This window comes from Ranitomeya variabilis, chromosome 2, assembly GCF_051348905.1.
Source record: "Ranitomeya variabilis isolate aRanVar5 chromosome 2, aRanVar5.hap1, whole genome shotgun sequence".
In the NCBI taxonomy this organism is placed as follows: domain Eukaryota; kingdom Metazoa; phylum Chordata; class Amphibia; order Anura; family Dendrobatidae; genus Ranitomeya; species Ranitomeya variabilis.
In genome coordinates this window covers 581,183,790-581,194,866 of record NC_135233.1, presented here as the reverse complement: position 1 = coordinate 581,194,866, position 11,077 = coordinate 581,183,790, and the positions used below count along the sequence as shown (strand labels likewise).

Sequence of the window (11,077 nt, the reverse complement as noted above, 5' to 3'; positions counted from 1 at the left end):
TAGTGCTGAAGATCTGGGGCAGTGCACATACCCTAATTTTCTGCTTGGGGGAGCCGCCTCTTTTGGCAACAACATACCACCGATAAAATTGGATCCTGGGACAGAGGAGGGAACTTTAGGCTTCCTGTCCCACCACTCCTCGTCCTGTAGGCCTAAGGCTGCTGGCTGTAGGTCTATGGCCAAAAAGACGTTAACGTCCCAGCACAAGCAGTACAATGACGTATCTGCAATGTCATGCCTGTGTTGGTCCGTTTTGTGTGTAGGGAAGAAAAGGACTCAGTCAAACATGCATAGGAAGAGACCGAGGCACCTAGGAGTGTCCGGACCAAGGATGCCAGCCACAGAAGGGAGGTCCGGAACTGGAACTGGGTACCACAAATCATTTTATTCATTTCTGGTTAGTATGGATTCCATTAATGTATTTTTTTCTAAATAACTATGCACTTAGCCACAAGTTTAAGGTAAAGTAGGGGCTACGTTACCTAAACTTTTTGTATCGGTGGTTTATTTTCTCGTAGAGCTGCAGCACCCAACAAGTGTCCAAAATGTTTCTCCAGTAGAGCCCTCAGTATTTTATGAGTTCTTGTCTGTTGTAACAGAGATAATGATGGGGATTCCCTGCCGTGGATCTCATTAACCTTTACCAACATTGACATAAACTTTGGCCAAAGAAGAAGGAAAAGATTTGCATGAGGTAATTATTATAACATCGTTAAAGGAGCAATAAACCTAAAGTCTGAAACTGATAAAAAGAGCTAATAATAAACCATGTAAGTCACAAATATGTACGGACATGTCCAAGAGCATACATAGCATAGAGACAGAGTAGGCAACTGGTTTGGGGCCCATCAAGAAGGGGGCCTAAATTTGATTTACCCCTTCCTTGTTACGAGTGGTTGATAAGAGATTAAACAAGACTCTGCCTCCCCATGGGACCTCAGGCCCAGGGGCCTATTCTGTTTGAAGATACTCTTTGGCCCCAATGTTAAATTGGTAACAGGTGCTCTTCTCACTGTGTGCCACTTATACCAACATGGGGGTAAGAGGAGAAGCAGCTATAGTGTGGCTCATCAACTAAGGGGGGCTACATCACTGTATAAGCTGTAGATGTCTAAAGGCGATAGAAACCCGAATGTGGGCTCATTATAAGCTTTATCATGGCGTCTCATGGTCATCCTTGCTGTGAGCATTAACCCTTTTCCGCTGCATTACTTTTTGCACTATTATTCTGTTGTGACATCATTATATGTTTTTCACTACAATGTACCATATACATTATTCCTGTGTCATGACATCACTACAAGCATTATCTTTGCACTGTGATATTACTGTGTGCATTATCCCTGTATTGAGATATCACTGTGTTTGTTATCTGCGTGGTGTCACACTACTGTGTGCATTAATCCTGTATTATGATATCATGGTATGTATTATCACTGCACTGCAATATTACCATGTACATTATTCTTGTACCAGGACATATCTGCACTGTGAAACTACTGTGTGTATTATCACTGTACTGTGACATCACTGAGTGTATTATGTCTGCACTGTGATATTACTGTGTGCATTATCTCTGTACTGTGACATCACTGTGTGTATTATGTCTGCACTATGATATTACTGTGTGCATTATCCCTGTACTGTGACATCACTGCTCTTACACATCACTGTGTGCATTATCTCTGTACTGTGACATCACTGTGTGGCAAAATACTTTAAAGATTTTCATGAGTTCAATTGTTGCTAAACTAAGGCACGTTGGAATGGGACCCAATCCCATTTTTTGATGGGGCCCCATGGTTACTTGTTACACCCCCTGAATACTGATCTGTTCTTAGGAGGTGAAGGATCCAGCAGGTACCAGGGCAACCCTAATTTTAACCCCTTATTAATTCTGTTTAAAACAGGTGGTAGACATTTTGCATGGAAAAAAAGTGATAATTGCTGACTCCCCCAGGAGATCTTACAGTACCCTCTTATTTTGGGAGCCACTAGGACATTCTGGAAAATTGACAAGTATGCTTTAGCCAGAGGTAGAGCTACTAAAGCTTTCAAATGCAGCATTTTTTCTATGTATTTCGCAAGGAAAAGGGACATTTTACCTTGGCGTCTTGAGTCCTATGTGTCTTTTTCCCATATCCCGGCCTCATTACGTTCATACATAATCAATGATTTCAGGTAACCCTCCACTTTTCAGCTTTGACAAAGAGAAACAAAAGGTATTCATACAGAAAGGAATTCTAGATCGATGGCATTGAAAATTACAGGAGCAATAACAATACTTTAACTATGGATTCCCTTTAATCACCTAGGTAAGTGAGCAGCGCAGAGGGAATTGACGAAAGATAGAGGCACGCAATGAGATCCATATCTCGGAGCGGTGTGGGCGTCATTGAAATGTCACATGTAGGCACAAGGAGTCAAAGGAGAATGGTCTTTTCAAATTCTCCATCTGTTTCCATTTTCGAACGTGTAGTATGTGGCAGGAGGATCAAGGCGGCTCGGAACCAAATCTGTCTCTTGTTTATAGTACGGCTGTCGTTAGCCCAGAACAAACATCGGGAAACTCGGCAACTAAAAGTTTCTTTTTCCTGCCGTAAAATAAAGACAAATTGAAATGTGATGGAAGTTAAAAAAAAGGACCTTCTTAAATGCTAATCAATCCCACGGTACAAACAGAAACCGGCAAGAAAACGATTCTTTGTACCGAGTGGAGAATAGATTATGTTCACGGCGGAAATGATAGATTACGGTCATCCTGGAAAAAGGATATTTGCACTGCAAAGGCTGCAGTCACACAAGGTTTTTTTTTTCTTCCCTATAGAGAAGTCAATGAAAACAAAAAAAAAAATCTAAAAGAAAACCAAGAAAAAAATGCACAAAGGCAACAATAAAAAGCAGCGTAAATAAGGTTTGAATGTGCCGATAATTTCTGGCCACAACTTTTTTTAGGCAAAAATGGTGCAAAAATACCCTTCCCTCCAAAACAAATATATGGGGTTGAGAAAGAACCTTTAGGGTGTGTGTCCACGTTCAGGAAACGCTGCGTTTTTGACGCAGCGTTGAGCAGCATGCATAAAAAACGCAGCGTCCAGATGTTACAGCATAGTGGAGGGGATTTAATGAAATCCCGTCTCCACTGTGCAGGAAAAAACGCATGCGTTTTTCCCGCGAAAACGCACATGCGGTGCGTTTTTTAAGAACGCAGCATGTTGCTACAATGAGCAAAACACGCTGGAACACCGCAGGTGACCTGCCAGTGACCTCAGGTATATTTTTGGTCAGGATTTTACTTGCATAAAATCCTGACCAAAGCCTGAAGCAAAACTGAACGTGGACACATACCCTTAGGGTATGTTTCCACGGTAAGTAAACGCTGCTTGTTTGACGCTGCAGCGTCAAACAAGCAGCGTCCAGATGTTCCAGCATAGTGGAGGGGATTTTATGAAATCCCGTCTCCACTATGCGTGGAAACCCGCACGCGGCGGCCCTGAGACTACGGACATGCTGCGTGTCTTTTCAGATCGCAGCATGTCCGTACACCTTGCGGGGACGCAGCGTCCCCGCAAGGCATATCACAGGGCGCTATGGGAGAGAGCGATCATCCCGGATGTGAAGAGTTAACACATCCGGCATGATCGCGTCCCAGAAAGGGGGCGGGGCTTAGCGCCGAGCGGCTTCGCCGCTGCGGCAATACCGCCGGCCATCCTGACAGTGGAAACATACCCTTAGGGTATGTTTCCACGGTAAGTAAACGCTGCTTGTTTGATGCTGCAGCGTCAAACAAGCAGCGTCCAGATGTTCCAGCATAGTGGAGGGGATTTTATGAAATCCCATCTCCACTATGCGTGGAAACCCGCACGCGGCGGCCCTGCGACTCCGGACATGCTGCGCGTCTTTTCAGATCGCAGCATGTCCGTACACCTTGCGGGGACGCAGCGTCCACGCAAGGCATATCACAGGGCCCTATGGCGAGGGGTGCGATGATCCCGGATGTGTACTGTACACATCCGGCATCATCGCGTCCCAGAAAGGGGGCGGGGCTTAGCGCCGAGCGGCTTCGCCGCTGCGGCGATACCGCCGCCCCTCCGGACCGTGGAGCCATACCCTTAGGGTATGTGTCCACGTTCAGGAATAGCTGAGTTTTTGACGCAGCGTTGAGCAGCATGCATAAAAAACGCAGCGTCCAGATGTTACAGCATAGTGGAGGGGATTTCATCAAATCCTGTCTCCACTATGCAGTAAAAGACGCATGCGGCACACCCGAGAAAACTCACATGCGGCGCGTCTTTTAAGAACGCAGCATGTCCTTACATTGCAGAAAAAACTCAAGGACAACGCATGTGACCTACCAGGGACCTCAGGTGCAGATTTGGTCAGGATTTTACCTGCATAAAATCCTGACCAAATCCTGAAGCAATCCTGAACGTGGACACATACCCTTAGGGTATGGCTCCACGGTCCGTTTCGCCGGCGGGATCGCCGCAGCGGCGAAGCCGCTCGGCGCCAAGCCCCGCCCCCTTAATGGGACGCGATGGTGCCGGATGTGTACAGTACACATCCGGGATCATCGCACCCCTCGCCATAGGGCCCTGTGATATGCCTTGCGGGGACGCTGCGTCCCCGCAAGGTGTACGGACATGCTGCGTTCTGAAAAGACGCGCAGCATGTCCGGAGTCGCAGGGCCGCCGCGTGCGGGTTTCCACGCATAGTGGAGACGGGATTTCATAAAATCCCCTCCACTATGCAGGAACATCTGGACGCTGCTTGTTTGACGCTGCAGCGTCAAACAAGCAGCGTTTACGTACCGTGGAAACATACCCTTAGAGGACTTGTCCGGTCCGGTCATTAGATATTGATGATCTATGTTTAGGGCTCATGCACATAACAGTAAAAGTCGGACGAGTGCTATTCATTGTTTAGACCAGTGTTATTTTATGGGGCACATGTCCAAATTTTTTATCCGACTGAGTCTGTCCAAGGAAAAAATTGCAGCATACACAAGTTGCATCAAATTATCGGATCACAACTCAACCATTCGTATATGTGAGTCTGTAGAAAATAATGGACCGCACTTGGAAGACATCTTAGTGGGGTCCAATTTTCACGGACTGACAGAATGGAGTAGAACGAGAATTTTTTTTTTCTTCACATCTGAGAAAACCGATCCTAGTTTAATAAATCTGTGATCAGTGTCTAATCAGACCTATTTTCTCAGATGTGACCCTAGCCTTTGGGTAGGTCATCAATATGATCTGGCACATCCACTAAAGATGCTGGCAATGGCCAGATGTAAGGACATTGAATGTAGCTACAATACTCCCCATTTAATGTGTAGTGGTCACTGCAGGGTACTGCAGATCTGCTCCTACTCTCAGGCTACACATTGAATGGAGGAACACATTGCAGTAATAGCAATAGCAGTAGTCAGATGATTGGTGGGATCTGACATCTGGATAGGTCATCAATATCTTGTGACCAGAAAACCACTTTATGCACCTAAGAAACATGGTGGTAAATTCTCATTTACCTTTTGCAATAGTTCTTTTATACTGCTTGGAGTAACTTAAAGGAGTTGTCTAATGAACAGCTTTGGAGAGATGATAAATGTATGACAATCAGTAGGACCGAGCTACACCCATCTATTGAATGGAGAAGTTTGTCCAGAAGTGGTCTTCATGGCAAAATTGCAGGCAAAATTCATACATTCGTCACACAAAAAAGGCCTAGTGACTCAATTATGCTATGCCATGGACTGATGAGTCAAATATTTGGCTGTAACAGAAAGGCAGATTGTTCCCCAAAGAGCCGGAGAGCAGCACAATAATGAGGATTAGCAGGCAGCAGTGAAGCATGGTGGAAGCTCCTACAAGTTTGGGGCTGCAGTTCATCAAATAAAGCTGGGGATTGGGTCAAGATAAATAGTGTCCTCAATTGTGAGAAATACAGGCAGACACTTATTCATCATGTTATACTATCAGAGAGGTGACTGATTGGCTCCAAATTTATTCTGCAAATACTGACATGTGACACTTAGATTGCACACAGGGGGACATCCTGTCACTAAGCATGTGGCTTATGAAGGGAATTGCGTGCACCAGAAATCTTTAGGGGCTGCATAGCGGAGCGAATACATATGCACATGCCAATATTTAGTTATTTGATCCCATAAATTTAATTTTTGCCTATATTTTTCTCACTTCACCAACTTAGACTATTTAGTGCTGATGCATCACACACAAATCAAATTACAAAAATATTTAACCACAGGTTGTAATGTAACAAAATAGGTACAAAGCCAAGTTGGGTGATTACTTTCACAAGACACTGTAGGCGCATGTTCACATTGGCCACTAAACTGACAAAACTTAAAGTGAACTTGTCACCCCCAAAATCGAAGGTGAGCTAAGCCCACCGGCATCAGGGGCTTATCTACAGCATTCTGTAATGCTGTAGATAAGCCCCCGATGTATCCTGAAAGATGAGAAAAAGAGGTTAGATTATACTCACCTGGCTGGGGCGGTCCGATCCGATGGGCATCGCGGTCCGATCCGGGGCCTCCCATCTTCATAGGATGCAGTGCGCAGGCGGCGTGAAAGGTCAGAGAGGCCCGGCGCCAGCGCACTGCAGTACTTTGCTTTGCCCTCAACAGGGAAGATAAAGTACGCCTGCGCCGGAGCCGCAGCCTGAAGACAAGAAGAGGATGTCATCGTAAGAAGATGGGAGACCCTGGACCGGACAGCCACGCCCATTGGACCAGAACAGAACCGGGACCGCCCCTGGGTGAGTATAATCTAACCTCTTTTTCTCATCTTTCAGGATACATTGGGGGCCTATCTACTGCATTACAGAATGCTGTAGATAAGCCCCTGATGCCGGTGGACTTAGCTCACCTTTGATTTTGGGGGTGACAGGTTCCCTTTAAGATAGGAATAAAAATAACATACCATATATCCTGTTGTAAGTACGCAAGCAAAAAAGCAATCATGCATATAAAAAAGAATAAGACACCATGACAAGGTGAACCCTGTTGGGATGGTCCTAACCTCCAGTATTAGAACTTCCTAACAGGGTCACCTTGGCGCTGTTGGGATGGATTGTTTACTTAGTTCTCTATGTTATTTATACGCACTGTTGCTTTTTGCTCACTTACAGCAGGGAATATGCTGATTTTGTTTCTATCTTAGGTTTGGAAACATATAATAGTAACTACAGCTAAGTTATCATAGACTGATGAAGTCCGGACTGCAGCCATAAATAAATCACCGTCCATGAGACAGATCTGTCCGGGCTCCTTCAATATTAACTTGGCAGGTACTGTATAGCATTACAGTCCACATTACAGTACGGCATGCCAAGGTCTGACATGTACAGCATAGTGATATATCATAGTGCCATACCAGCAGTGTCGTATTATATCATATCACACGTAACGTTATACGTCCTATATCACATTTCATACAGGATAGCAAATGTCATACACCGGACACTATCTTACTGGATCCCCAGTCTGTGGTGCAGGGAGCACCCATGGCTTCAGGACCGGGGTCCCCAACCAGTGGCTCACAGCTGTCTGTTCAGGCACATGCTACTCTCAGTTGTACTGAGGTCCACCAGGGCATAATTACTTGTTGTGGAGGGCGCTCATGGGGCACTCTGGATATTATTAATTAACTAGAGACACTCCAGGAATTATTTCTTGGTAAAGGAGCATTATCAATTATTAAGAGGGCATGAAAGGAACATTATTGCTTCTCAATAAGCACCTTGGACAATAGTAATAAAAAGGGCACTCCCGGCATTACTGCTTGTGAAAGGGACATTTGTATTGTTTAAGGGGGTACTGAAGGGGCATTACTGCTTGATATGGGGGCATTTGGGGTATAACTACTTTACAAAGGGGCACTTGGATAATTATGTTATTGGGGGTACTCAGCCAATTATTTCCTAGAAAGGGGGCACTCAGGGTATTACTGATTAATAAGGGGGCACTCATGGTATTACTTTTTTATAAGGGGGCACGCAGGGTATTACTGAATAATAAGGGGGCAATCAGGCTATTACTGATTAATAAGGGGGCACTTGGGGTATTACTGAATAATAAGGGGGCACTCAGGGTATTACTGATTAATAAGGGGGCTCTCAGGTTATTACTTCTTTATAAGGAGGCTCTCAGGGTATTACTGATTAATAAGGGGCATTCATGATATTACTGATTAATAAGCGGGCACTCAGAGTATTACTGATTAATAAGGGGGCACTCAGGGTATTACTGATTAATAAGGGGGCATTCATGATATTACTGATTAAAAAGGGGGCACTCAGGGTATTTCGGATTAATAAGGGGAGACTCAGGGTATTACTGATTAATAAGGGGACTTTCGGTATTACTGAATAATAAGGGGGCACTTTAAATTATGATAAAGAGTGATCGTCACCCAGGGTCCACCGTGCAGAGATGGAAAACCGCAACTTGTGAACACTGGCGGAGCAAAACTGAGAGCTAGCACTATAAAAACACTGAGTTAAAGGTCACTCAGTGTGAACAGAGCACTAAATACCTACACCACAGAGCAGTACTAAGAAAGAAAGCACTCAGAGCATTACCCTGTTAGACGTCACACGAGTAAAGCAGTAATGATGCTGGTTGAGGTCCCTATAGCTCAAACCCCCAGGGAAGTCTATGCTGGTGGTTGTGCCTGCTCTGAAACTCGGCTGTGCCAATCGCGCACACGACCGGAGAGAGATGCTAAGCCCAAGCCGTAGTTCCCACCTTACACTGCCTGCCTAGACACACAATCGCCGTGCTAGAAGCGGCACACGCGCACACACAGAGTGGTAACGTATCCAATAACATAAATGATCTTAGCGTGCCAACACGCGCTTCAGGAAACCTTTTATAAATTTCTGTTCAAGTCCAGTCAGACAGGACCTTGCTTGTGGACCAATCCAGAACAGCCAGGTCACTTGAGCAGCTAACGACCAACCACAACTGAGAGGTCACCACCTCACAAGCATGCCCAGTAGAGTGATTTCTGGACTTAGCCTCTGAAACGCCTATTCGCCACTGCCTCTTTCTAGTTAATATAGCTTTGGCTGGAGAGCATGCATTAACCAAGCCAACAGCACGAGTCTGCCAAGACCCTGAAACCGACGTCTTTGCTGAGCAGCTGCCACTGTGGCTGAAGCTGAATGGGAGACTGCAGAGGCAGACAAGGCTTGGGATCTACCCTGTGCAGCAGGAGAATCCAGGCACCTAACATTATGAATTTTTCATTGTAGAAACTCTGCTGATTTGTTGCAATTTTTCCCATGGAAAATTTCATTGCGGATCACATTATGCTCACATAATGATCACATTATTCTTTGGTGCTTTGCCTATTTTTCACCTGGAAAATTTGCATTGTAACCACCCTTATTTTTAGCAGCTAATTCTAAACTAACCCTGATTATAAAAATCTGTAAATTATGGTAATAGATTGTGGCTTTTATTAATAGCAGGGTCTATATCCAAATTTTAGCCAAGATCATCCAAATAGTGATGAGCACGCATGCTCGAGGAAAGTCTTATCCGAGTATGCTCGTGTGCGAGCAGAGTGTCTTCCGTGTACTCGAATATGTTCGAGTCCCCGCACCTACATGTCTCACGACTGTTAGACAGCCACAACATATGCAGAGATTTCCTATTTGTTAGGCAATCCCTGCATGTGTTGTGGCTGTCTAACAGCAGCGAGACATGAAGCCGCGGAGAATCGAACATAGTTTTCGAGCACAAAGAAGTCACTCGGCTAGCACATGAGCATGCTCCGATAACACCTTTTCCTAGCACGCTCGCGCATCACTAGGTCCGAATAAAGCTCAATAAGACATGATCTTCTCGTATTCCATGTGGCCAAGACACATCTGTATGATGTCACATGACCCAAAGACGGTGCAAAATTGCCATTTTCTCATCGTTACGGACAATGCCGTTAGGTGGAATGGCACCTTTAAGTATCTCCTCTGCAACAAGTCCCGGATTGTGGTGTTTGTGTGCCTGGTCACATGCTTCCTTTCTTTCCCCAGTAGCAGCTGTGCGCACATGAATGGTAAATCAAGAACAGTACACTGTTACTTACACTTATTTCAAAGATTTCCTATCGGAGTCTATTTCCAGCCCTGGCAATCTGCTCGCGGTCCGCCCGCCTCTACACTAATTCTGTACAGTAAACACCTGACTGACATCTGGCATTTCTGTAACCCATCAGATAGGGTTTGTTCTTGATGGAAGATGTTTTCCGGCAGATTATTTGAGGGTCTTATGATAATAAACCCTATTTTCAGGCTTTATAGCGGTGGCGTTAAGTAATAAGTGCGGCTACACTGGAACAGCGTGAGCTTTTAATATCTATAGAATTTCGAAGATTTCGCATTTCCCACCATTTTTTTTAGAAGCGATTTTTTGCTTGTCGTTATCTATAGTGAAATAGGTACGACCCTCAATCCTGAGCCTGCTGCAGCCTGCCAATTTGCCTCAAAGAGCCCCGTCATAGCAAAAGCACAGTGTCCTCATAATGGTGCCAAATGGACATGAGTGACATCAAATGGATCCCCATATTAGTGACAGCTACAGTGCTCCCATAACATGAACAGTTGCAATCTAAATTATTCATTGCAAATTAGGTTTATTAGTAAAGTTTACAACTTTACTCCTGCTGTCTGCAATACATGAATAAGCAAGAAATATGTAACACAACTAATATAACAAGTGGTTTCTCCAAATTCAGCTCAAAATGCCACTTTTAATGACTACTACATTCTCAGAATTATTCAACCCTTTCACACATGCATCTTGACTCTTTAGTACTTAGTAGAGCCCTTCTGGATGTTATGGTCTGCTTCACCTCTGGCTGATATGATTTCCTGCACATCTGACTGTTATGACCTGCTGCCCCTCTCTCTGTTATGACCTCCTGCACCTCTGGCTGTTATGACCTCCTACTGTTCTCTCTGTTATGACCTCCTCCACCTCTGGCTGTTATAACCTACTGCCCTTCAGTCTGTTATGACCTCCTGCACCTCTGGCTTTTATGAC

The 11,077-nt window shown here is 44.9% G+C and overlaps 1 long non-coding RNA gene across 1 annotated transcript; it reads right to left on the bottom strand.

The window, feature by feature from the left end:
- Positions 1 to 522: 522 nt before the first annotated feature.
- LOC143809740 (uncharacterized) lies at positions 523 to 2,582 on the bottom strand. The gene is made up of 3 exons (XR_013222427.1): positions 2,312 to 2,582; positions 2,106 to 2,200; positions 523 to 659 (listed from the first exon to the last, which is right to left on the bottom strand). It is a non-coding gene; the product is annotated as an uncharacterized LOC143809740 (long non-coding RNA).
- Positions 2,583 to 11,077: the final 8,495 nt, after the last annotated feature.